We start from the raw sequence: 27,132 nt of genomic DNA, 5'->3' as shown, positions 1-27,132 counted from the left end.
ATAAACTATTATATAGGGTATATGTATTTTACATCTCCAGTTTGTATGTATGGCGTCTTTTCAACATCCCTGTGAGGTAGGGTTGCCAATTGGAAACCAAGGCAGCTCACAACAAGAAATAAATCCCTTTAAAATTGAATAACCATAAAAACAACTATTAAACAGTTGCAAAACAGTTTAAAGTGGCATGATTCTGAATTTTGGGTTGGATGAATGAAGTTCCTTATCACTTGAGGTTGCAGTTCTGTGAATGCTTCCCTGTTTCACTATGCCCCATTGAATACATTGGGACTTGCTTCTGAGTAAACATGCATAGGATTGCACAATAAATATCTTTACAAATTGTGTAAATAATAAACATATTTCACATTCATGCTTATATAAATGTTTCTTCATACTGTGTCTCAATAAGTATCTGATTTCACACTATGGTTGTACATGATTATTTCCTCTATATTTTAAGTGTGTTCTTCTTCCTTGGGGTGGTCATGGTTTCCATCTGTTGTTTTCATCCTGAGGGGCAGATTAGGCTGAGAGATGGTGAGTACCTATAGTCACCCAGTAAACGTTATAGCTCATTTCCATTTTAAAAAATTAATTAAAACATTTTATATGCGGGCAATTTTTATGAAGTACATCCACACAATACATTTAACTCACATCCAACTCGCATTTAAAGTGCATGACTTCCCCTCAAGAATACTGGGAAGTGTGGTTTCCCCCTCACAATTATAGTTCCCATCACCCATAACAAACTACAGTTCCCATGATTCTGTGGTGGGATTCATGTGCTTCAAATGTGTGTTGAATGTGCTTTAAATGAACGGTGTGGATCTGCCTTAGGTAGGCTGTGCATTCCTTAGTTAATTGAAAAAACAATTTTAAAAGATGCTTTTTTAAACAGGAGAAGGGCTGTAGCTCAGTGGTAGGGCATATGCTTTGCATGCAAAGGTCCAAAATTCAATCTCTGGAAGAGACTATTCACTGGAATCCTGGAGAGCCAATGCTAGTTCATGTCATGAGTACTGAGCTAGATGGTACCAAATGGCCTGAGTCGGTATAAGGTACATTCCTTTGTTCCTCAAAGCAGGAAGAGACTCAAGGGCCACAATGACTCCAAAATTTATGTATATATTTTGTTTACAACATTTATATGCTGCTTTATTGTAAAAAAGCCCCTTGAAGTGGTTACAGAAAGAATTAAAACAGTAAAATTATTGGCAAAACCAGTTAAAGACAGGTAAAAAACATTCAAAATAATAAAACCAACAATGAGTTAAAAGCAGATAAAAAACATAATAGCTTCTACATGCCTGAGTAGGCTTGTCTAAATAAAAATGTTTTTAGCAGGTGCCAAAAAGTGTACAATGAAGGCGCCTGCCTAATGTCAATTCCAAAGCGTAGGTGCTGCCAACAAGAGCAGAACAAGTATTATGTGGCACCTGTAACAAGGAAAGCACATCTCAAAATTGGCCTGGTCGCAAATTGACCTCCAGTGCAGATTTCAGAGCACAGGTATTATGAGCTGATAAGACTCACTGATGTCAGCAGTCGTGCCACAGCAACTGTGCTGATGCTTAATGTATCATGCTTAATAACATCACTAGGGCCCGCCCATGATATCTCAGGTTTTGGGATGCTTCTGACCTGGCACCCCTAGTCATGACTCTGGACTGCTCTGACCCTGGTTTGTGTCTAATCCCTTTGTTGTGGTGGTAGACTCTGGACTCTGCCTTTGGACTGGCTCTGGATACTGCCTTGGTGTGGCCCTCATCTGTGCTTTGCTGGGAAGTCTCTTGCTTCTTTAGGAGCCTTGCGAGAACAGGATGCTATGGCTCTTGAAATATGAGACTAGGTCCCCATCCATACCATGTATTTAAAGTACTCTCATGTCACTTTACCAATCATGGCTTCCCCCAAATAATCCTGGGAACTGTAGTTGGAGGGTGCTCAGAAATGTAATTGTGTGAAGAATCTCCTAACAACACTTGGGACCCTTAACAAAGTATAGTTGCCAAGATTCTTTGGGGGAAGTGTGATGATCCCACCTTTGGCTCCACCTGTCAGGTTCCCACCTGCTTGAGGCTACCGCCTTTCACTAGCCACCCCCTCAGAACACCACCAATCAGGATCATCGTTTTTATTTTTTCTCACTCCACTCTAGCACAGATCTCTCAAGATCCCACGGCTAGGCAGCACCACCAGCCACCCCCTGTAAACAATACTGCTAGAGACTTCACCTTAGTCTCCCTTATGGCTTGTTACTTTGTGTCTGGGTGCCCTTGCTGTCCACAACTCCCCTGTATGTTTAAGCATACAATCCTGGGTTGCTCTGGATACTTGACAATGTTACAATTTCTTCCTTCACCACTGCCACCATTAGATACAGTTTCCCTTCAGCCTTGGTAATTACCCTGCCCTCCCTTCTGGTCTGTATATCCCCAGCCAAGGATCAGGCTTTTGGTAAACCAATAAAAGTATTTATTTGATAACACTAGGAAATAACAAGATTACTTTAGGAATGTTTAACAAGCGTATGGTTTCATATAGTGTCACTCTTATGTTTCCAGTTATATATATTCTGTCCAAATATCAGCCTAACAGAATCCAAACCTCCCTCAGAACTCTGTCAACTCAATCCCAACTGCCTCCCACTTCAACTCCTTTCCAATCACTCTCCTCTCAACTCCCCCCACTCAACTGTCATCCTCTCATTTATACCTTCAGCCATTCAAACACTCAGCCAATCATCATCCAACATTCTCCCGCATTCTAGCCCATGTACTCCCCCCTCTCACTCAATTCACTTACCATATATCCCTATATAAACCCGCACTTACCATATTTACAGTTTTTAACATATAAGGACATCACAGGAAGCCATGACTGTTCCAAGTGATATAACACTGCTTTAAATGTATGGTATGGATGTGACCATTCTGGGGTTGGGATACTGCTGTAGTAGGAAGCAGGCAGGATTTGTCCATGTGAAAATGGCCAATTAAGCCCTTAGGCAATGTCATGCACAAGCATCGGTTCTGCCATCTTTTCCCATCTGTCATGACTTCGTGAAATGATGTCATAAACCAGCAAAGGGGCCTAAAGTGAAATTATTTGGGGACTCCTTCTATATTCAATGCAGACTGCCAAGAAAAAGTGTTCAGGAATGGAAAATAAACCAAAGTAGAAATGTGAACTGGCAAGATTTTTTAAAAAATATGGCAACAACCCTGGGGTTTGCAAGACAAAAATCCTAAAGCCCTCTCACATGCCAGAGGCCCACTACAATCAGTGACGCATTATGGGGCGAATACCTCCTAAACCCAAGAGGACAACAGTTCCAGGTATCAGATTATCATGCCTTTGGAAACAAGAAGGGGAAAGTCCAGGCACATAGGGAGGATCAAGTGATTCTAGGGTTGCTACACAATATAATCACAATAGGTGAATATGTGAAGAAGTGACTCTGGACTACGGATGTGTACCCGAGTGTGGGGTGTAGTGCTTCGAGTGTCAAACAAAGGCCTGGGAGGCCAGGATTCAAATCCCCACTTGACCATGAAGCTCGCTGGGTTACTTTGGGCCGGTCACCAACTCTCACCCTAACCTACCTCACTGGGTTGTTGCGAGGATGCTCTGGGGAGAGAATCAAGTATGCCCCCTTGAACTCCTTGGAGAAAAGGTGGGGCATAAATATAATAAAAAAAAATGTTTCCAGTCCATCCTGTTCCCATCATTCTGTTTTTTTAAATAAAAAACATTTTTTACATATTTTACTGTACAATATGCACTATGTTGTTAGTTCACATTTTAACTTTAAAATAGGCATTTTATATGCATTTTGGTACATTTTTTGAGCCGAGTACTGCAAAATCAAGAGAATTGCAAAAGCTGAGAAGAATTGTGATCTGATCTTCTGCTTATCAGTGCAGGAAGTGTGAATTAGGTCAGTCTGCTGAAAAATACGGACTGAAGGGATCCTCAAGCATCCCTGCTTGGACCGTGAATATAATGTGCAAATAAATATACAACAAACTGTACTCATCCCACTTATTTCCAAGGCAGAGCTATATACATGACTTTGTGTTTAGCCCCAATCAGTGAGAGAAGACTCTCCCAGTTCCAGGCCTATCGCCTTCAAGGGAAATGGACATTCTCAGAACTCCCCTCCTAGATACCCTCCATCAATGAAGGAAAAAGTAATGTTGGAGTTCCTGTGAATGTTAATTCTCTACGGTGGATAGAATGTGTTCCTATCAGACATCGTCCTTATGTACACTCCTTCAAAATCTGTGTGCACGCACACCACTCCATCTGGAACAAGTCAAACCAAGTCCTAGTCTTATACGTGCTTTGCTGGCGAGGATCAACAATGAAGAAATGTTGTTGCCAGAAATCCAGAACAGACTTGGCTTTGCGCCACCTAGCACAGGCTTTGCAGATTCAGAGAAGTTTACCGGAAAACGTGACATCTTGCAAATGAAGAAAAGCAGTAAACAACTCTCCTTTTTTTTTGCCTAGGGTTTTTAAGACCTCATTTCAAATCTTCTGCCAAACAAAATCAATAAATTTAAATTCTAAAACTTTTTGTTAAATTTCGTTTACAAAGAAACTCTTTGGTACTTTAAAGAAAAGGTTGATTTAAAATTTCAGCTGTTGACAGCTGTGTATTCGTTGCATAAGTTATAGGCTCTTTTCGTACTAATGACTGACAGCCCTGCAATTATAGTGACAAAAATAAGGGAATAAAAATTGAAAAGCAAGCAAAAGCCTCCTTGTTTTATGGCACATATTTGATTGGCAAATCCTTTTTTCAAAAACAATGAGAGGATAAACATCCTTCAAAGTTCATGTTCTTAATCCTTCTGCACTGACATCCAGCGTCTATCAGCAAGACTGAATGTATATTGTTGGACTGGTGTTCAAAGAGCTGCCAAATAATAAAGGGAGCTTCTCGGGTCCTTTATGTTAATTGTTTAGCAGGGTGAAATACTTTGGTGCAGTGCATGACAAATGTCATGCCTTCATGTTGAAATAAATTTGTCTCTAAAAGCTGATCCATCTTTACTTTTTGATCAATGGGTTTGAAATGCAGACACTTGGTTTCTTTCTTAAGGTTATTATGGCACGTTGCCATTCATTAGCTAAGCCAAAGCATAGACTAATGGTTCAGAAACGGAGGGGTTAGGAACAAAGAACAGCTCCTGTTCCTACATCAATTACAATGCTACTGTTGGTCTAGACTCTAGGTAAAGAAATAATTACTTTGACAGAGGTCCAGCTAATTAAAGCAGTGCATTTTGTGGCACTGTTATTGGCATCAAGTGTTGGCATTAAGCGATAGAGTGAATTCTGCAGTGACAATTGTTTTAGGAGATAAAACAGACTTTCCAACAATTTTGCTTGCTGGAAGCAGAGTATCTGCAACCACAAGGACACAGGTGTAGTTGCATTTCAAGGACAGTTTTTTTTCCATGAGATTGATATATACAAGCTTTGGAGTTTTACAGAATTCTTTAGCACAGGGGTAGTCAATGTGATGCCCTTCAGTCTACAACTACTACTACTACAACTCCCAATATGGACCATTGACAATATTGACTGGGGCTGATGAGAGTTGTAGTCAACAATGTGTGGAGGGCTCCACACTGTCATCCTCTACTTTAGCAGGTTCCATGGCTTCTTCATTCAGCCAGATTAGGATTCCAGATGTTGCTTTTTCTTATAACTCTGCTTCCTCACAAAAGAAACTAGGGGATCAAACGCTCTTCATAATTTTTTGCACACCGCTCAAGTGTTCTTTGAATATAGAGTAGTTTACAACTTTTGGAATAAATAAATACAATTAATAAAGGCAACACACAAACATCATTAAAATCACAGTTCTAACATCACAAAATGCAATATAACAGTCGGTGATAAAATAGGCAGATAGAGCCCTTCCACTATGTTCCAAAGGTCTGCATAAAGAAATAGGCTTTCAGCTGAAGCCTAAATAAAACAAGTGTGGCGGACAGTTTGATCTGCACTGGAAGGGAGTTCCATGACTGGGGTACCACCACTGAAAAGGCCCTGCTGTGTATTGTAACCCCACGAGCTACACACACCAAGGGCACCATGAATGTTATTTGTCGAATATTTGCAAGTCCTCAGGCTAAAGAAGAGCATATGAAGAAGAGGAATTCTTCATTTCCAAAAGTGGCATGCCAGCAACTGCCCAAATTTCTGTTACCAAACTTTTCATTAAACATATTTTATCAGCATTGTTAACTCCTATGGTTTCTACTAGCGGTACCACAAAATGGTCACTCTGAGTGGTGATTTAAGCCTGATGGCAATCTAAACAAGTAAAGGATATGCACCAGATGATATGTCTTTAGAAAAGGTTCAAAGTTTTGTGTTTGCTTAAGTTTAAGCCCAAATTGTTTGAAAATAACGACAAAATGATATCTTACTCCATGGAAGATAATAATAATAATAATAATTTTAATTTATAAGTCGCCTATCTGGCCAATGGCCACTCTAGGCGACGTACAACTCAGTTAAAATACATCATAATAAATACAGTACAATAAAACAGTAAAACAGTGACAGTTCAGAGTAGCAGGCAATTAGTCAAAAAGATTAACCCTCCCCAGAAGTCCCGAAGGATGAACTAAAAACATTTGGAATACAATGATCACTTTCTCAAGACAACTGATATTGTATTGCCTTGTGACTCCATGTTCAGAGGCAGTATACCATTGTATGCCAGGTGCTGGAAAGTAACAGTAGGAGTAGTCTATTGCCTTCAAGCCCTGCTTGTGGACTTCCCCTAGGCATCCGATTAGCCACTATGGGAAACCTGATGCTGGACTAGAGGGCTCCTTGGCCTGATACAACAAGGTTGTGGAAATGCCATAGCTCGATGGCACAGCATCTGCTTTGCATGCAGAAGATCCCAGATCCAGCCCTCAGCAGCTATAAATAGGACTGGAGATGTCCACTGTCTGAAACCCTGGAGAACTCTGCGAATCAGCGTAGACAAGCGGGGGGATCTTTTGGCCAGGCTTCCCATCAGGGCAGATTGTTGACCGTTACTGACTCTTGCCAGTTAAGCGCTGCATGTAGGAACATAGGAGGCTGCCTTACACTGAGTCAGTGCATTGGTCCATTTAGCTCAGTATTATCTAAGTATGTTTATTTATTTATTGTTATGTTGATGGGCAGCAGTTCTTTCGGACAGAGGTGAGAAACCTTTGGCCCTCCAAATGTTGCTGAACTACAACTTCCATAATCCCTGGGCTTGCTGGGGCTGATGGGAGTTGTAGTTTAGAAACATCTGTAGGTAGACAATGCTGAGCTAGATCGTCTGACTCCATATAAAAAAAAGGCTCATCGGTTCCTGTGCTCTTTCTCATGTGCTTATGTTGCATTTATTTAACTTTATGAAACAGTGTGGACTGAGCAGGTACTAGATTCTCATTCTGAATGTATTAGTTTCCATTCAAATATATATATGAATGGCACCTGAAAATTACAGAATATACTGCAGATGGTGTAACATGGAAAGAGACTGCAGAGGCCAGTTTATGCTTGTAAAAAAAGTCCAATCTATGTTAATGCCATTCAATTCTACTGTTATGTTGTTGTTGTTGTTATAACAACAACAACAACAATAAAAATAAAAATGTATATCACACCCTTCCTCCCGGTAATGTATCTGTATATCTCAGAGAACTGAAAGTAAGTTTCAGCACCATCAAAGCAATTTTGCCTTATGTTTCCTTTCTGGTAAACTTTTTAAAAAAACTTTAAAGATCCCATGAAGAGAAAAAAGGGGTATATTTTCCCCACTGCATAAACTGCCTGCTGCTTTGAGAATGTAATGACATCCTTTCACAGCACAACACCAGAAGCCTCCCAGAATCTTCTCAGATGCTTTGCAACACTTCAAGCATGGGATTGATTGCGGTTGCTCCAGAATGCAATATACTCCTTGACATACCAATAAAGCAACAAGTCCATCTATGCTACAGACTTGAAATAAACTTTCTCTGCCTTCTCTGCCAAGGAAGTGTCAGTTTTATAAACAATACACAGGACTCCGGGGAGAAGCTATGGCAGCAGCTGCTTGTAGTGGGGCTACCAGGCACAATGGAGAATGAGGCTCAAAAATAGCTCTTGTTGCTCTTTTATTAGAAATCCAGGGTTCACCAACCAGAGCAAAGGGCAAAATAGTAAGTAAGGGGCAGGACCAGCTGCAAAATGGTGGGTCAAGGGGTAGGGCCAATTATTTACAGCCATACATTGGGACAACATGCATATGCTAGCCCTTCAGATGGTGTTAGACTAGAATTCCCATCAGCCCCAGCAGGTAAAGCCAATGGTCAGGGATGATGGGAGTACTACAACTCCCATCAGCCTCAACCAAGATGCCCAATGGTCAGGAATGGGAGAGAAGTTGAAATCCTACACATTGGTAACCTGGGTAGTCTTACAGGTTGCCCTCACTTAACTTCCAGGGGATGGCAATGTGTATGACTTTGCTAACTTCAAAATGTGTTAAGCCAGTCCTGCTGCATTTGGGGGTCCTCCTGCTCATTCTGTTGAGTAGGGCCTTAGACCTCTGCTCCCAAGTCCTGCTCTGATGGAATCACTGGGCTAGATCAGGAGCACTTGGCAGAATTATGGCAGGATCTCTCACTAGCACCTCCTCTAGGATACACACCTTAATGTGGTGAGGGGGTTTGAGAGAGTCAAAGAAGCTAAGAGCAATGCCGTCAGGAGTCTAGATGAGGAGGCTAGACTCCTAGCAGGGGCACCTAAGGCAGAATGGTCAAAGCTGAGACACCAGACTAAGATGTATCCAGACTCAGAGGAAGGCAATGGTAAACCACCTCTGAATACCACTTACCATGAAAACCCTATGAATATAGTATCCAAAATGCAACATGATATAGTGCTGGATGATGAGACCCCCCAGGTCAGAAGATATTCACCGAGCTACTGGGGAAGAACAAAGGACAAGTATGAGTTGCACTGTGAGTAATGACGCAGCTGGGTCAAAGCCAAAAGGAAGACCAGAGGCTGATGTGCACAGATGCAAAAGGAGAGTCCCGAGTTGCATGACGCACGCAATAGGAACATGGAATGTGAGAAGCATGAACTAGGGAAAGTTAGAAATTGTCAAGCAAGTAATGGAACACATCAGCATTACAATACTTGGTATGAATGAATTTAAATGGACGGGAATGGGACATTTTCAATCAGACAACTACCAAATATTTTATGCAGGAAATGAGAAATTAAGAAGAAACAGGGTTGCTTTAGTAAGGAAAGTGATGTAGCAAAAACAATTAGGAGCTATAATGCAAGGTCTGAGCAAGTTATATCAAGGAGATTAAATGGGAAACCTATTAATATAACCATCATCCAAGTCTATACTCCAAAGGCAAACATAGAAGAGGAATTGGAGAGATTTTAAGCAGAAGTACAGGAAGAAATTGATCACACACCAAAACAAGATCTGATTATAATCATAGGGGACTGGAATGCAAAAGTAGGGAACAGAGAAGAACCAGAAATTGTGGGGAAATGGGACTTAGGAGATAGAAATGAAGCAGGAGACTTATTGAATTCTGTGAAGCCAATCATTTGTTTCTTGCAAACACATTTTTTGAGCAACCGAAAAGATGACTGTACATTTGGACATCACAAAATGGTCAATATAGGAATCAAATTGATTATATAATTGGTAGCAGAAGATGGAGAAGTTCCATACTTTCTGCAAAAACAACCAGGAGCAGACAGATCATGAACTGGTCATATCAAAAATCAGAGTAAAACTAAAGAAGAAGAACAAAGCAATCATAATGCCAAAATACAATTTAAATAACATCCCAGAAGAATATAAAGATCAAATAAGGAACAGATTTGAGGCTTTAAACTTAGTTGACAGAGAACCAGAAGAACTGGATAGAAGTCAGAGACATTATCGGAAGAATGCAAAAAGACAATACCTCTAGTTCAAAAGAGAGAAAGACTCAATGGATGACTGACAAAACTCTTAAAATGATTAAAGAGAGAAGGAAAGCAAAAGCAAATAGAAACACAGTCAGAACCCTAAATGCAATAATACAGCGACTAGTATGTAGGGACAAAGAGAACTATTACAATGATTATGGTATAGAAATAGAAGAGGACAACAACAAGGGTAGAACAAGAGCCCTATTCCAAAAGATTAGATAAATTAGATAAATTAAAGGGAAATTTAAACCAAGAGTAGGGATGCTGAATAATCAACAGGGAAACACACTGACTGACCAAGATGAAATAAAAGGAAGATGGAAGCAATACACTGAAGAACTATATAAAGGTGCAAGGATGACAGATTCATTCATGGAGGAACCTTATGATGAAGAAGCAGAAATGTTAGAATGTGAAGGGGAAGCTGCTCTTAAAATACTTGGAAGAAACAAATCACCAGGAACAGATGGCATACTAATAGAGTTGCTACAAGTTACTGAGACTGAATCTGTCCAAATTTTGACAAACATTTGTCAACAAATATGGAAAATAAAACATTGGCCCACAGATTAGAAGCGTTCAGTATATATCCCAATTCCAAAGAAAGGGAATGCAGTAACTATCGAACTATTGCCTTAATATCCCATGCAAGTAAAGTAATGCTCAAGATTCTACAACAAAGGCTTTTACCGTATATGGAGCGAGAAATGCCAAATGTCCAAGCTGGATTTAGAAAGAGAAGAGACACCTGAGATCATATCACAAACATACGTTGGATAATGGAACGGAGCAAGGAATTTCAGAAGAAAATCACCCTGTGCGTTATAGATTACAGCAAAGGCTTTGATTGTGTAGATCATGAAAAACTATGGAATGCTTTAAAAGAAATGGGGGTGCCACAGCATCCGATTGTCCTGATGCACAACTTATACTCTGCACAAGAGGCTACTGTGAGGACAGAATATGGAGAAACCAATTGGTTTCCCATCGAAAAGGGTGTGAGACAGGGGTGTATTTTATCACCCTATTTGTTTAATCTATATGCAGAACATATACATAAAGCAGGATTGGACCAAGATGAAGGTGTGAAAATTGGAGGGAGAAATATCAATAATTTAAGATATGAAGACGATACCATGCTACTAGCAAAAACCAGTAATGATTTGAAAGAAATAATGTTGAAAGCTAAGGAGGAAAGCACAAAAGTAGGACTACAGCTGAACATCAAGAAGACTAAAGTAATGACAACAGAAGATTCATGTAACTTTAAAGATTACAATGAGGACATTAAACTTGTCAAGGATTATTGATACCTTGGCACAGTCATTAACCAAAATGGAGACAACAGTCAAGAAATCAGAAGAAGGCTAGGACTGGGGATGGCAGCTGTGAGAACTAGAAAAGGTCCTCAAATGCAAAGATGTATCACTAAACATTAAAGTCAGGATCATTTAGACCATGGTATTCCCGATCTCTATGTATGGATGTGAAAGTTGGACAGTGAAAAAAACGGATAAGAGAAAAATCGACTCATTTGAAATGTGGTGTTGGAGGAGAGCTTTGCAGATTCCATGGTCTGCGAAAAAGGCAAATAATTGGATGTTAGAACAAATTATACCAGAACTATCATTATTTATTTATTTATTTTATTTATCTCCCGCCCTTCCTCCCGGTTGGAGCCCAGGGCGGCAAGCTAAAAATTAGAAGCTAAAATTATGAAATTGAGGTTATCATACTTTGAGACATATCATAATGAGAAGACACAATTCAGTAGAAAAGACAATAATGCTGGGAAAAACAGAAGGGAGTAGAAAAAGAGGAAGACCAAACAAGAGATGGATTGACTCCTTAAAGGAAGCCACAGACTTGAACTTACAAGATCTGAACAGGGTGGTTCAAGACAGATGCTCTTGGAGATCACTGATTCATAGGTTCGCCATAAGTCATAATTGACTTGAAGGCACATAACAACAATAAATCTCACTAGCAACACGGGTCACCTGAAATAGTAGTATGAAGCCACATAAAGCTAAGCAGATCTGGTTCCATAAGCTTTTGGGAACCATATGTTTTCAAGTTCTGTCATAGAATCATAGAGTTGGAAGGGGCCTTGTAGGCCATCGAGTCCAACCCCCTGCTCACAGCAGGAAATCCACAGCTAGAGCATCTCCCGCAGATAGCTGTCCAGCCTCTGCTTGAAGACATCCAGCGAAGGGGATCCCACCACCTCCCTAGGCAGTCGGTTCCATTGCCGAACTGCCCTTACTGTCAAGAAGTTCCCTCTAATGTCCAATCTGAATCTACGCTCCTGCAACTTAAAACCATTAGACCTAGTCCTACCCTCTGGGGCAGCAGAGAACAAATCTGTACCCTCCTCTATGTGACAGCCCTTCAGGTACTTAAAGAGTGCAATCATGTCACCCCTCAGCCTTCTCTTCACCAGACTGAACATGCCAAGTTCCTTCAACCTTTCCTCATAAGACTTGTTCTCCATACCGGCTATCATCCTCGTCACCCTCTTCTGAACCCGCTCCAACTTGTCTATATCTTTCTTAAAATGAGGCGCCCAGAACTGAACGCAGTATTCCAGATGAGGCCTGACTAATGCAGAATATAGTGGGACTATTACTTCCCTCGACCTGGAAACTATAGCTCTGTTTATGCAGCCCAAAACCGCGTTTGCCTTTTTTGCCTCAGCATCACACTGCTAGGTCGAGGAAGACTAGGATGTAAGAGCAATAAATAATAACAGTTGTAGAGAGCCACATTTCCACTGGACTGTGGCTCATCATTTATACCTTTGAATTGCCATTTGTTTTCTGAAAAGGCTTGTGACCTGTCTGCTAGTATGAAGCAACTTCTAAATGAAATAAGGCTGTACATTTTAAATTGTCACAGGATATATACAAGTCCCAGCATACATCTGCAATGAATCAATCCGGAAATATACTGGAAAAATATGTATGAAATGTTGGAAGCGGGGCAAGAGCAACTCCTGTTTTGTTCTTTTGTTTATGTTCCAGAAGGGAGATAGAGTTAGGGTCCTCCAGATGGCTAGGCTTGACTACCTTCACCTGTGATGCTCCGACTGACTTCCTTCCGTCGCAGACTGATATGTTTAGGGAAGCTTATCTGCCTCTCCTCCTTCTGCCCTTTCCTTCTCTCTTCTTCAACTGTCTGAGAGAAAGGAGACACCTTTGTCTCTACTCTCTCTCTCCTGAGCCATGAGGGCAACTCCCAAACCTGGGCATTGCGCCTCCAACTTAGCTAGTTAGAACTAGGTATGCCTTTCCTATCTACTATGTATTTCTATAGATAAAATAGCTTTTCTTATTTTACTAAGTCTTAAGTCTCAGTGATCTAAATGCAGGGTAAAAGCCTGCTACTCAGGTAAATACACACACTGGCACACACGCATCTCAGACTGTTTGTGATCTCTGCTAATTTATACAAATTTACATAACATGAAATTGTCTGTGTTTTAGACATTTAGTTTGCTTTTTTTAGTGTCTTACACTTTCATGGGAAACAATTCAGCATTTAATCCTAAAACACGATACGCTCTTCTGTATCTAATGCTCAGAAAGGGGAGAGTGCTAACATTCTGCATTTAACTAAAAAGAAAGGCAATTTCCCAGCAAATTTCAGGTTACTGCTTGCAGGGGTTAAAAAAAAAAAGGTGCTAACATATTCGTCTTTCCTATCATTCTTGAGTAGGTTCAGATGACCAATATTTCCACCAAAATGGTATCTTTCAGTTACTGCACATGCTGATCAGTATGGAGGTGGCTGTTATGAAAGGATCCCAGGGCTGGTTTGAAAAGGAAATAATAAATAAGTAATAAGTAAGCACTCAGTGCTGTTTTTTGTAAAAAAATATGAGGTCCCGGCAGAAAGCAGAATCGATCCATCTGCCAACGGGCAGAGGTTTCAATCCTGCTTCATTTGGGAGTGTGAGGGAGCTCTATGACGCCCTTCCCTGGTTCTCCCTGTCAGGTTCCTACCTGCGCGTGGCTACTGCCTGTTACTAGGCACCACCAGGGACTCCACCAGTCCGGACTGTCCTTTATTTTATTTTTTCTCTCCCCGCTCTAGCACAGATCTCAACAGATCCCCCTGCTAGGCAACCACCAGTCACGTCCTAATACTAGTATTCCCAGAGACTCTGAATACTGGTATTGTTATTCTCTTCACCGCTGCCACCATTTGTTACAGTTTCCCTTCAGCCGTGGTCATTACCTTACCCTCCCTTCTGGTCTGTGAAACCCCAGCCAAGGATCAGGCCTTTGGTAAATCAAATTAAGTATTTATTAAAGATAACAAAGCTAACAAGATTAACAAGATTTCTTCTTAAGGCACATAAGCATATGGTTTTACTCAATACTAATCCGAACTCCACCCCCCCCTCCTTCTCCACTCTCTCCTGGCAAACAACTCTCTAAACCCCACCAAGCAATCCACTCTTTCTCTTCTCCCCCCAGATTCCACTCTCCCTCTTCCTTTTATACGTTCAGCCATTTTAAACACTCAGCCAATCATCTAGCATTCTACTGCCCATTCACTCCCCCTCCTCTTTCACTCCACTTACCATGTATCTTCTAAACAACAACACTTACCATATATACATTAATATAGGAACATCACATTTCCCCCCCCTTAAAACAACGGCAGAGTATTATTCCTGTTCCAGGATTTATACGTCGCGTTAACAAATAAAAGTCTCTATGGGGAAAATGTCTTTCTTTGTTCCTCCGTCTGGTCACGTCACTGCAGTCCCAGCCACTTGCCTGGAAAGTCCATCGGCCAATACATTGTCCTTGCCTTTTATGAACTGGAAGTCCACTTGATAGTCCTGTAGGGCCCAGGACCACCTCTGCAGCATAGTGTTATGGTTTTTCATAGTCTGCAACCATAACAAGGCCCGATGATCCGTAGTCACTGTGAATCTTCGTCCCCACACGTATGGGAGCAACTTGTTCAGTCCCCACACGACCGCTAGGCACTCCTGGACCGACGAATAGTTTTTCTCCCTCGGCGTCAGCTTGCGACTCAGGTACGCCACTGGATGTCTGGTGCCTTCTCTCTCCTGTAGCAAGACGACTCCCAGCGCCAGGTCCGACGCATCTGTAGCCACGATGAATGGTTTCTCATAGTCTGGTGCTATTAATATGGGTCCTTGGCACAAGGCTTGCTTCAGTAGATCAAAAGCCTTCTGACATTCATCCGTCCATACCACACGCTCAGAACACTTCTTCTTGGTCAATTCATGCAAGGGGGTTGCTATTTCCCCAAAATTTCTCACAAACTTCCTATAAAAACCAGCCACACCTAGAAATGCCCTTACTTGTTTTTTGGTTAAGGGGATAGGCCACGCTTGTATTGCCTCCACCTTTCTCCATAAGGGGGTGATTTTCCCACTCCCCACCTTATGTCCTAAATAGATTACTTCTTTTAGCCCAAACTGGCATTTCTTAGCTTTTATTGTGAGGCCTGCTTTTCTTAAGGCCTCCAATACTGTTGTCAGGTGTTGGACATGCTCAGGCACCGACTTGCTAAAAATGGCCACGTCATCGATATAGGCCACTGCAAAATCTGACATGCCTCGCAACACAGTATTGATTAGCCTCTGAAATGAACTTGGTGAGTTCCTTAGTCCCATGGGTAAGGTCACAAACTCATATAACCCATCTGGTGTACTGAAGGCAGTTTCCCATTCACACGGTACGGAACAGATCTGATTGGGGCATGATCTCCAGTATCAATGGAATGTATAACTATACTGGTTCGGCCAGGTTTGTTGCTAAAGAGATTCCTATAGGTTTTCAAAACTCTCAGAATCTCTTCTTTTACTTCCTCCTTCACCTCCTCTGACCATTCCACTTGATCTACCCCTCCTTTCTCTTTGCTTTCCTGTACCAAATCTGGAAGTTCAGGCCCACTTCCCTCAGGGAATAAGGTAACTTGCAACACCTGTGCATCCCTGGTATGGTAAGACTTCAACATATTTACATGAACCACTTTGCTTTTGTTTAATTGATCTGTGGTGATTACATACGTCACTGTGTCAAGCCTTTCTCTGATGGTATTTGTTCCTTCCCAGTTAGCCTGTAATTTGTCATGTTTCCTGGGTATGAACGCCATAACCATATCTCCCACATCATACACACGTTCTCTGGCTGTTCTGTCATACCAGTAACGTTGCTTCTCCTCTGCTTGACTCAAATTCTTTTTCACCACCTCCATCATTGATGTTAATTTATTGCGGAATTCCAATACAAAATCTACTACAGATGTTTTGTACTCTCCCAGGGTTCCTTCCCATGAATTTTTTAATAGTTCCAAAGGTCCCCTCACTTTTCTAGTGAACATGAGTTCAAAGGGTGAGAAGCCTGTTGACTCCTGAGGGACTTCTCTGTATGCAAACAAGAAGCATCCCAACCGTTCATCCCAGTCTTGTGGGTGATCTTGAACATAGCTTCTGATCATGCCCTTCAAAACGCCATTGAATCTCTCTGTTAACCCATTAGTGGCGGGATGGTAAGTAGTGGTCTTTAGATGTTTTAGACCACAACATTTCCACATACATTGCATCACTTCTCCCATGAATACACTGCCTTGATCCGTCAGCACTTCATGAGGGAAACCCAGCCTCATAAAGATTTTTAATAAAGCCTCTGCCACTACAGGGGCTTCTACAGATCTTAGTGCTTCTGCGTCTGGGTACCTGGTGGCAAAATCCACCACCACCACTAGATATTTCTTGCCATGCCTTGTGGGTTTGGAAAAAGGGCCCACCAAATCTATTCCCACTCTATAAAAGGGTTGTCCAATTATAGGAAGGGGCTTTAAGGGTGCCTTAGTCTTTACTCCACTTTTCCCCACCTTTTGGCATATTCCACAAGATAGACAATGTTGTTTTACATCTTTGGAGATGTTTGGCCAATAATAGTGTGCTGCCAATCTCCTCTTGGTCTTTTTTATTCCCAGATGTCCTGCACATGGGACATCGTGGGCTACCTCTAGCAATCTGGTTCTGTATTTGCTAGGTACTATCAATTGCTTCACTGGTTCACATTCATCCTTTCTCTCAGCGGGCATCCACAGTCTATATAAAATCCCATTCTCACACACAACTTGATTCCTCAGTTTGTCAGTGAAAGGAATCTGTTGGGTCAGAGTTTGTTCCTTTATCTGCTTCAAACTTATATCTTTTTGCAGCTCTTCCCTGAATTGCTCTGCTTCTTTCCCAGAGACCACTTGATACAGTTTGTCTCCTTCAGCAGGCCTGCTAGTGGTTGCTATGGTGACCTGAGGCTGGTTAACAGATTCCACCCTGTTTGTTTCAGCCCCCCTTAATATGGCTTCTTTTTCTCTGCCAATTTGCTGTCTGGTCACTACATACATCTTTCCTTGGGCTCCCATTACATCTCTTCCCAGTATTACTGGTTCTTGTTGCTGGGCATTAATGCCTACTTTATATCGGCCCTCTCGGCCTCTCCAAGTCATTTCCACCAGGGCCACAGGCAAACTTTCTGGTTGACCCCTCACTCCTTGGATAGTCACAGTTTCCTGAGGTAATATTACCTCAGATTTTATTAAATCTGGCCTCAGTAATGTCTGAGTGGCACCAGTATCAAGCAATGCCCAATAATTTGCCCCTTGTACACTCACTTCCTCTCTCAGACTTGAATCAAGGTCTGTTACTTCTGTCCAGTTTATCTGGCAGAACTGAACCTTTTTTGCTGTTTCTAAAGCCTTGGGCTCTGTTTTCACTGCCCTTGTCTGAGCAGGATTACTAATGGGGTTGGCAACCTCACATTGAAAACGTAGGTGCCCCGGTCTACCACATTTGTAGCATAATTTCTCCTCACTTTTAGGGTACACAGATCCACTCTGGGGTGTCCTGTGCCCTTCAGATTTTACTGGAGGACTCACTCTCTGTGGTACCACATCCCTTCTGCCACCGTTATATGGTCTGGGTTTAAAATCTCTTGATGTTTTCCCCACCCAGCCAGTTCTGTTGGAGGCGAAGTGATCCGCCATCTCTGCGGCCTCCTGCACCGATGTAGGGGAACGGTCTTTGACCAGGAGCCTTATTTCTGGTGGTAACTGATGGTATAATTGATCCAATATCATGAGGTTTTTCACCTCCTCCAGACTGAGCTTTTGCACTTGTCAGCCATTTCCCAAATATGTCCATCAGTTTTGCCCCAGCTCCACGAAAGACCTCCCTGTCTGTATCTGGCAGTTTCTGAAAAGCTTTCTAAAATAATCAGGCCCCAGTCTGAATCTTTTAAACACTGCTTCTTTGAATTCAGCATAGGTGACGGGCCTGTCTGAGGGGAAATATTGGTATACCTCAGCCAATTCCCCTTTAATCAGGTTTGATAAATACTGCATGTATTTATCTTCAGGTAGCCCCCACAACTGAGCTGCTTTTTCAAAGGTGCTGAGGTAAATTTGAGGATCTTGACCAGGCTCATAGACAGCAAAGTCCTTTGGAGTAATTTTTATTTTTGCTCCATCTCTGTCTTTCCTTGTCTCCTCAGAGTGAAATTTCTCTCTATCAAATTTTAACTTTTCTACTTGTAATTCAGCATCCAATGCTCGTTGCTTCTCCCTCTCCTCAAACCCCAATCTCATTCTCTCAATTTCCAACTCCCTCTGTTTTTCCTTCTCTGCACCTTCCATCCTCAATCTCTCAGCTTCTAACTCTCGCTGTTTATCTTTTTCCTCAGCCTCAAAGACCCGCTGCTTTTCTTTCTCATCAGCCTCCCTCCTCAATCTCTCAGCTTCCAACTCCCTCTGCTTGTCTTTCCTATCAGCTTCCATCCTCATTCTCTCAGTTTCCATCCTCAACTTCTCTCTCAAATACTCTATATAAGCGGGATTGCTTAAATATCCTTCTGGGGTCTCTTCCCTGACAGGTTGTTTTTGCTGGGCAGTTGCAAATCCTATAAGTGCTACCCTCAATTCATCTACCCCTTTACCCTTGTGAGGTAAATTGAATGTTATGCACTTCTCCACCAGCTCCTCTCTTTTCATTTTTATGTATTCAGCCATGGTGTTTGAGTTCACTCACTCTTTGCCACACACTCTTTGCCAGTCACTCTCACAAGAAATCTTGTTTTGTTATTTCTGTTTGCCACACCACTGTTCTGCATTCTCTAGTATTCGTATCTGGATTCTCTGTTGTTCGTATCCCACCGCTACTGCCACCACCTGTGACGCCCTTCCCTGGTTCTCCCTGTCAGGTTCCTACCTGCGCATGGCTACTGCCTGTCACTAGGCACCACCAGGGACTCCACCAGTCCGGACTGTCCTTTATTTTATTTTTTCTCTCCCCGCTCTAGCACAGATCTCAACAGATCCCCCTGCTAGGCAACCACCAGTCACGTCCTAATACTAGTATTCCCAGAGACTCTGAATACTGGTATTGTTATTCTCTTCACCGCTGCCACCATTTGTTACAGTTTCCCTTCAGCCGTGGTCATTACCTTACCCTCCCTTCTGGTCTGTGAAACCCCAGCCAAGGATCAGGCCTTTGGTAAATCAAATTAAGTATTTATTAAAGATAACAAAGCTAACAAGATTAACAAGATTTCTTCTTAAGGCACATAAGCATATGGTTTTACTCAATACTAATCCGAACTCCACCCCCCCCTCCTTCTCCACTCTCTCCTGGCAAACAACTCTCTCAAACCCCACCAAGCAATCCACTCTTTCTCTTCTCCCCCCAGATTCCACTCTCCCTCTTCCTTTTATACGTTCAGCCATTTTAAACACTCAGCCAATCATCTAGCATTCTACTGCCCGTTCACTCCCCCTCCTCTTTCACTCCACTTACCATGTATCTTCTAAACAACAACACTTACCATATATACATTAATATAGGAACATCACAAGCTCCCTGCAGGGAACTCCCTTGTGCACCCAAAGCCTGCAGAAAGCAGGACTGAACCCCTAGCCATCAACTTGCTATCTCCCCACCCCAGAGTATTTAACTCTGTGCTTTACACCATAATAGTTACCTGACTCTCTTCATTGTGTAATATCACAGTATATTTGCCATATTTGTACATTTCGACTACTAGACGACTTTGTTGACAGATTCTAAGTTTGGTACGTGAGTAAGCAGTTTGTTCCTTTTCTGCTCATGGTTTGGTTGTAAAATATGTATAGCAATTTGATATGGATTAAGTAATGATTTACTTTATGTTTATTTGTTGTAGCCCCGGACAAAGGCCGAGGTTTATGTGGCCGAAACGCGTTGGGCACACACTTTTTTACTTTTTCAAATAAAATCATTGGAACTTTTTTTATCTCTTCTTCCTACGGCATCCTGGGTTTTCTCCCTCTCCTTTCTCCCACCCTATGGGTCAGCTTGACAGGTAGGCAGGACCCACTTGACAGGTGGACAAGACAGGTGGTACCCACCCCCCTATCAGTCACCTGACATCATTATGACATTAGATGACTGACAGGTGGGTGACCCACACAGCAGGGGGAGATAATTATCTGACCTATCAAGTAAAAAAATGTTCCTCACTGCAGCTCTAGTAAAAAAAAAAGAATCCAATACATTACTGAATACATTGTTTTTTCTCTTGCAGCATGATTGCCCACAAATCCTGATCCTCCCTCCTTTTCTAGAAAGTTTTTTAAAGGTTTATTAAAGGCACACACATCCCTCCTGATGTAAACAAAGAGCAAACAGATTATCCTACCCCTGCACTGCAGTAAAGCAAACTCCAGAACTTATCTGCAGGACAGAACACTATGAAACATGCATTACAATTCAGGGTAAAATATAGTTTTCATGGTTCAAAAAAAGGACTGATATTTTCCTTTCAAAAGTCATCTTGCAGATAATATTGTAAGTAGCAAATTTTGTCCCTGTCCACTGATCAGTAACATTATGTTCGGCTTATTTTTCAAGGGGAAAAACCCTGTAAAAGAGTGACATTGAAGGTTTCGGAAACACTCTGATCACAGCAATCTTTGCTAATTTCCCATCAAAGACCATCTACACAGTTGTAGCTCTTGAGATTATCTTTATTCTCTATGCTGAGAACCTGCTTTTTATAAGAGAAACCTTGAAGAGGAATAAGTTACTGTTTGTTTGGCATTTCTAAACAAGATGTTTGTCTCATCAGGGGAGAGTTTCCCCCCTTCTCTTGTTGTGTGATTATTGTGTTCTTCACTTAATAATTTCTGCAGTATGCTAGCTCGCTTCCTACATCAGCTTCTGAAGTGCAAGTGACTGCATTTTTCTTCATGAAAAGGAATGTTTAATGGTCTTTGCCAGAAATAGCAGGAACTCAGTGTCTTGTACAATTTTTCTTTTAAAAAAAATGCAGGACGTGAGTCATTATCAACAGCAGGACACCTTAGGTGTTCTAAGTGCTCTGTATCTTTTACAACATACAAGATGAAAAGAAAAAGATTGTTGCAGAAAAATAGACACTTCCATAGGCTGCAAGGGTCAGTTAAACTCTCCAAAACCGACTTGTGTTCACACTGCTGATCGCTCATATCATTTTCCGTTATTCTTATTTTTGCACATGACATTTTATTTTGAAGCAAAGTTGAAAATACTGGCAAGAAAAAGGCAGAATACCATGCAACAATACAACAAGGTAGCTAAAAAGGAGAAAAACAGAGATGGACACTCAGGCTTGTATCTAATGTTGTTGCTTCGCATGTGCAGCAGAGTTCCATGTACACGAAGTTCCACTCACACAATAGAACTTCCCCCACCTTTCTTGTCCCCAGCAGACCCCTGCACACCCTCAAAATCAGCTCCGGGGAGGGTTGCAAGATCCTCCCAAGCAGATTTGGAGGTGCATTGGGAGAGGAGAGGAAGGGGAAGTCCTGATGCACAAGTGAAACTCTGCATGCGCATCGTCAGACAGAACCCTCACTGATTACAGTCCTTAGCAGATGATGGATGGGGTTGTGCTACAGTTAGAGTAAAACAGCCAAAGGGAAACTCTCTACCTATTGACAGATTATAGATGTGTAAGTTCTGTAGCTGAATCATAATCAGAATATATATTGCATTTGATTGGGATGTGGCCAGACACTTGAAGAGCTGCCGCAGAGGAGATAAAGGATAATGATGATGCCATTACATCTTTTTCTTTTAATAATTTGAAATTCTTTGCTTATTACACTTGCTGAGTAAATTTGTATATAATCATGGTCTGCCAGATTTGATTCATTCTACAGCTGGTTATTGAAGATGGTTGTTGTTGTTATGTGCCTTCAAGTTGACTACAACTTATGGCGACCCTATGAATCAGCGATCTCCAAGAGCATCTGTCTTGAACCACTCTGTTCAGATCTTGTAAGTTCAGGTCTGTGGCTGCCTTTATGGAATCAATCCATCTCTTGTTTGGCCTTCCTCTTTTTCTACTCCCTTCTGTTTTCTCCAGCATTATTGTCTTTTCTAGTGAACCATGTCTTCTCATTATGTGTCCAAAGTATGATAACCTCATTTTCATCATTTTAGCTTCTAATGGTAGTTCTGGTTTAATCTGTTCTAACACCCAATTATTTGTCATTTTTGCAGTCCATAGTATGCACAAAGCTCTCCTCCAACATCACATTTCAAGTGAGTTGGTTTTTCTCTTATCCACTTCTTTCCGTGTCCACCTTTCACATCCATACATAGAGATCGGGAATACCATGGTCTGAATGATCCTGACTTTAGTGTTCAGTGATACATCTTTGCATTTGAGGACCTTTTCTAGTTCTCTCATAGCTGCCCTCCCCAGTCCTAACCTTCTTCTGATTTCTTGACTGTTGTCTCCATTTTGGTTAATGACTGTGCCAAGATATTGATAGTCCTTGACAAGTTCAATGTCTTAATGAAAAGAAGAAAGCCAGCAGTGTTGGACAAATGAAAATATATTAGGCTATAGTTCTAAGCTCTCTTACTAAAGAGTACAATCCACTGAACTAATGCATAGGATCTTAGTGACAGAGGAATTGAAAGAAACGTAACTAAGCAATATATGTCTACTCAGAAGTAAATCCCACTGAGTTCAATGGGGCTTACTCTCAGGAATTTTATTGGTACACCGTGCAGAGAGCTCTTTCATTAAGTCATTTATAATTGTTTTCTAAACAAAATAAATGGGTATAGGATCACAGCCTAAGTGAAATTTGGGGGGGGGGGTGGGGTGGCAGAAAGAAACATGCATTTTGTTTCCTTCGGCAACACCCTGCCAGCACAGCCAGCATCCTCTCCTCCCAGCAGCTCCTGAACAGCAGCTGGATATGGCATCCCATTCTCTTCCACCAGCTCCTCTTCCACCAGCTCTGCTCCTGCCAGCCATCAATTACTTGGATCTCTCTGCCCGTCAACTGTGAAATAATTGCATAGTCATATGCCCTGCCCTCCCAATCCTCAACAGTTAGAACTGTTGTTGTCCTCCACCTTTTAGCATAACAAATTCTAGCCATTATCCTCATATACATTGCCATTTCTTTTTTTTTTTAATAATTTTTATTCAAATTTTTCCAAAAACAAACAAAACAAAGTCAAAAAAACATAACAATACATCAACAAAAAATGAAAATAAAATAGATGACTTCCGATTTGTCGCAGATCAGCTATAAGTATATAATATACATCAAACCTGTCCCTTAATGTATACATACAGAGTCCCTTTTCTCCATAGGCTGTCTTAATTAATCGTCAAATCCCAGTATCATCATTTTATTTTGATCTTTCAACAAAAAGTCTAAGAGAGGCTTCCATTCCTTAAGAAATGTATCTGTCGATTTTTCTCTAAGTAAACATGTCAATTTATCCATTTCTACTAAGTCCATTAATTTCAATAGCCATTCTTCCATTGTTGGTGTTGATTCCATTTTCCACTTTTGTGCATATAATAATCTTGCTGCCGTAATCATATATAATATTATTCTTCCATATTTCTTTTCTATTTGTTTATCCATAAAACCCAATAAAAAAATTTCTGGTTTTGACTGAATATTTATCTTTAGAATTTTTTGCATCTTCCTACCTATCTGTGCCCAAAATGATTTTGCCTTTTTACATAACCACCACATATGATAAAATGATCCTTCTTGTTGTTTACATTTCCAACAAACATTAGAAACATTACTATACATTTTTGACAACTTTTCTGGAGTCATGTACCAACGGTACATCATTTTATAAAAATTTTCTTTAAGATTATAGCATAGTGTAAATTTCAAACCTTTTTTCCACATATTTTCCCATTGATCCATTTGTATGTTATGACCAAAATTTTTTGCCCACTTTACCATACACTCTTTTACTTGTTCTTCCTCCATATCCATTTTCAATAAGAGTTTATACATTTTCGCAATTATATTTTCATCATTTGTACACAATCCTATTTCAAAATCAGATTTACTTATTTCAAACCCATACATTTTCTTGTCCATTTTATATCTTTCTAACAATTGTAAATAGGCAAACCATTGAAAACTATATCCTTCCTTTGTCAGTTGTTCTCTCTCTTTCATTGTATATTCTCCATGTACATTTTCTAATAGTTCTTGATAAGTTAACCATTTCTCTTTTCCAGCCATTTCTCTTCTATAAAACGCTTCTTGACTTGAGACACATAATGGTATTTTCGAATAAAACCTTGGTTTATATCTATTCCATATTTTCAACAGAGGACGTCTTATAAAATGATTGTTAAAGTCTACATTTACTTTTACTTTGTCATACCATAGATATCCATGCCATCCCCACTTCAAATTATGGCCCTCCAAATCCAATAGTCTTTTATTCCTCAATAAAATCCATTCCTTTATCCAGACTAGACAGCAGGCAGCAAAATAAAGTCTCAGATTTGGTAATCCCAGTCCTCCTCTTTCTTTGGCATCTTGTAGTAGTTTAAATTTAACTCTTGGTTTTTTTCCTTGCCATACAAATTTAGAGATATCTTTTTGCCATTGTTTAAAAGGTAAATCAGAGGATATTACAGGTATTGTTTGAAATAAAAACATCATTCTCGGTAATACATTCATTTTTATCACAGATATTCTACCCATTAATGACAGTTGTAGTTTATCCCATCTTAGCAAGTCTTTCTTAATCTCTGTCCATAATTTTTCATAATTATTATGAAACAACTTTGAATTTTTATTTGCCATAATGATACCTAAATATTTCAACTTTTTCTCTATTGTAAAATCTGTCTTGTCCATTAACTCTTTCTGTTCCCTTAAAGTTAAATTTTTCACCAACATCTTTGTTTTTTGATTGTTGATCTTAAATCCTGCTAACGGTCCAAATTCTTTTAATTTGTCCATCAATACATTAATTCCTTCCAAAGGATTTTCTAGTACAATTATCAAATCATCAGCAAATGCTCTCAATTTATATTCTTCTTTTTTTATCTTTAATCCCGAAATTCTTTTATCTTGCCTTATATCTCTAAGCAGCACTTCTAAGACCAGAATAAATAAAAGGGGAGATAAAGGACATCCCTGTCTTGTACCCTTTTGTATTTCACATGAATCCGTTAAATCTCCGTTAACAATTATCTGAGCCTTCTGAGATGTATAAATCGATCTAATCCATTTTATAAAATAGTCTCCAAAATCCATTTGCTCCAAAACCTGGAACATAAATTTCCAATTCAAATTATCAAATGCTTTTTCAGCATCTAAAAAAATCAAAGCTGCTTGTTTATCATTTCGTTGTTCTAAATATTCCAAGACATTCAAGACATTCCTGACGTTGTCACGTAATTGTCTTTTAGGTAAAAACCCTGATTGATCTTCCTGAATAAATTGTTGCAATATTATTTTCAATCTTTCTGCCAAGATCATTGTAAAAATTTTATAGTCATTATTCAATAGAGATATTGGTCGATAATTTTTTGTTTTAGTTAAATCTTGCTCCTCTTTAGGTATTAATGTTATATTAGCATTTTTCCAACTATCCGGTATCTTTCCCTCTTGCAGAATAAGATTCATTGTAGACTGTAAAGGTAGTAAGAGTTCTTCCTCCAAACATTTATAATACATTGCAGATAACCCATCTGGTCCTGGTGCCTTTCCTAATTTAATTTTGTTTATAGCTTCAGATATCTCTCTTGACGTAATAGGACCATTAATAGCTTGTCTCTGAAAGTCTGTAATTTTAGGCAAATTCTGTTTAGATATATACTCTTCTATTTTTTCAGATGGAATTTCCTGACATTTGTACAATGTTGAATAATATTGATGAAAAATCTTTTTAATTTTTACATTATCTGTCAACGTCTCATCTCCTTCTTGTATCTTTAAAATGATATTTTTTGACGTTCTTTTCTTAATTTATATGCTAACCATTTCCCAGGTTTATTTGCAAATTCAAAAGTCCTTTGTTTAGCAAAATTTAGTTTTCTTTCAATTTCTCTAACTGTCAGCATTGATACTTGCTTCTGTAACATTTTGATTTGATTTACAATAGAAACTTTAGTTGGATTCTTTTTCAATTCTTCCTCTTTTTGTTTTATTTCTTCCAAAATTAATTGCATTTTCTGTTGTTTCTTTTTTTTTAATTCAGAGTTACATTTAATAAGATATCCCCTCATAAATGCCTTACTTGTATCCCAAACGATATTTTCACTTGTTCCTTTATGTAAATTATGTTCAAAAAACTCTTTTAATTTCTTCTTACATTCTTGTACTACTTTGTCATTCTGTAATAAAGATTCATTTAGTCTCCATCTAAATCCAAGATTTTTCTTTTTTAAAGTTAATATCACAGGGTTATGATCCGAAAAAGTTTTTGGTAATATATCCATTTTAAAAGTGTCCTTCGCTAAAATTTTAGACATCCAAATCATATCAATCCTCGAGAATGTTTTGTGTCTTTCTGAAAAATAAGTAAATTCCTTTGCATTATCATTTATATATCTCCAGGTATCCACCAATTCTAAATGTTCCATCAGTTCAAAGCAAATCTTCGGTAATTTACCCTGTGTCTCTTTGATATTTTTTTCAGAAAGCCTATCAATTTTTGGTGAGATTACCCCATTCCAATCACCCATAACGCACCAATGGTCATATGAAAACTCTGACAATTTTTCCATAAGTCCTGTGTAAAACCTTGTTTTATCT

Source organism: Rhineura floridana, chromosome 2, assembly GCF_030035675.1.
Source record: "Rhineura floridana isolate rRhiFlo1 chromosome 2, rRhiFlo1.hap2, whole genome shotgun sequence".
NCBI classification, from domain to species: Eukaryota; Metazoa; Chordata; class Lepidosauria; order Squamata; family Rhineuridae; genus Rhineura; species Rhineura floridana.
Note: the sequence above shows the minus strand (reverse complement) of the source record.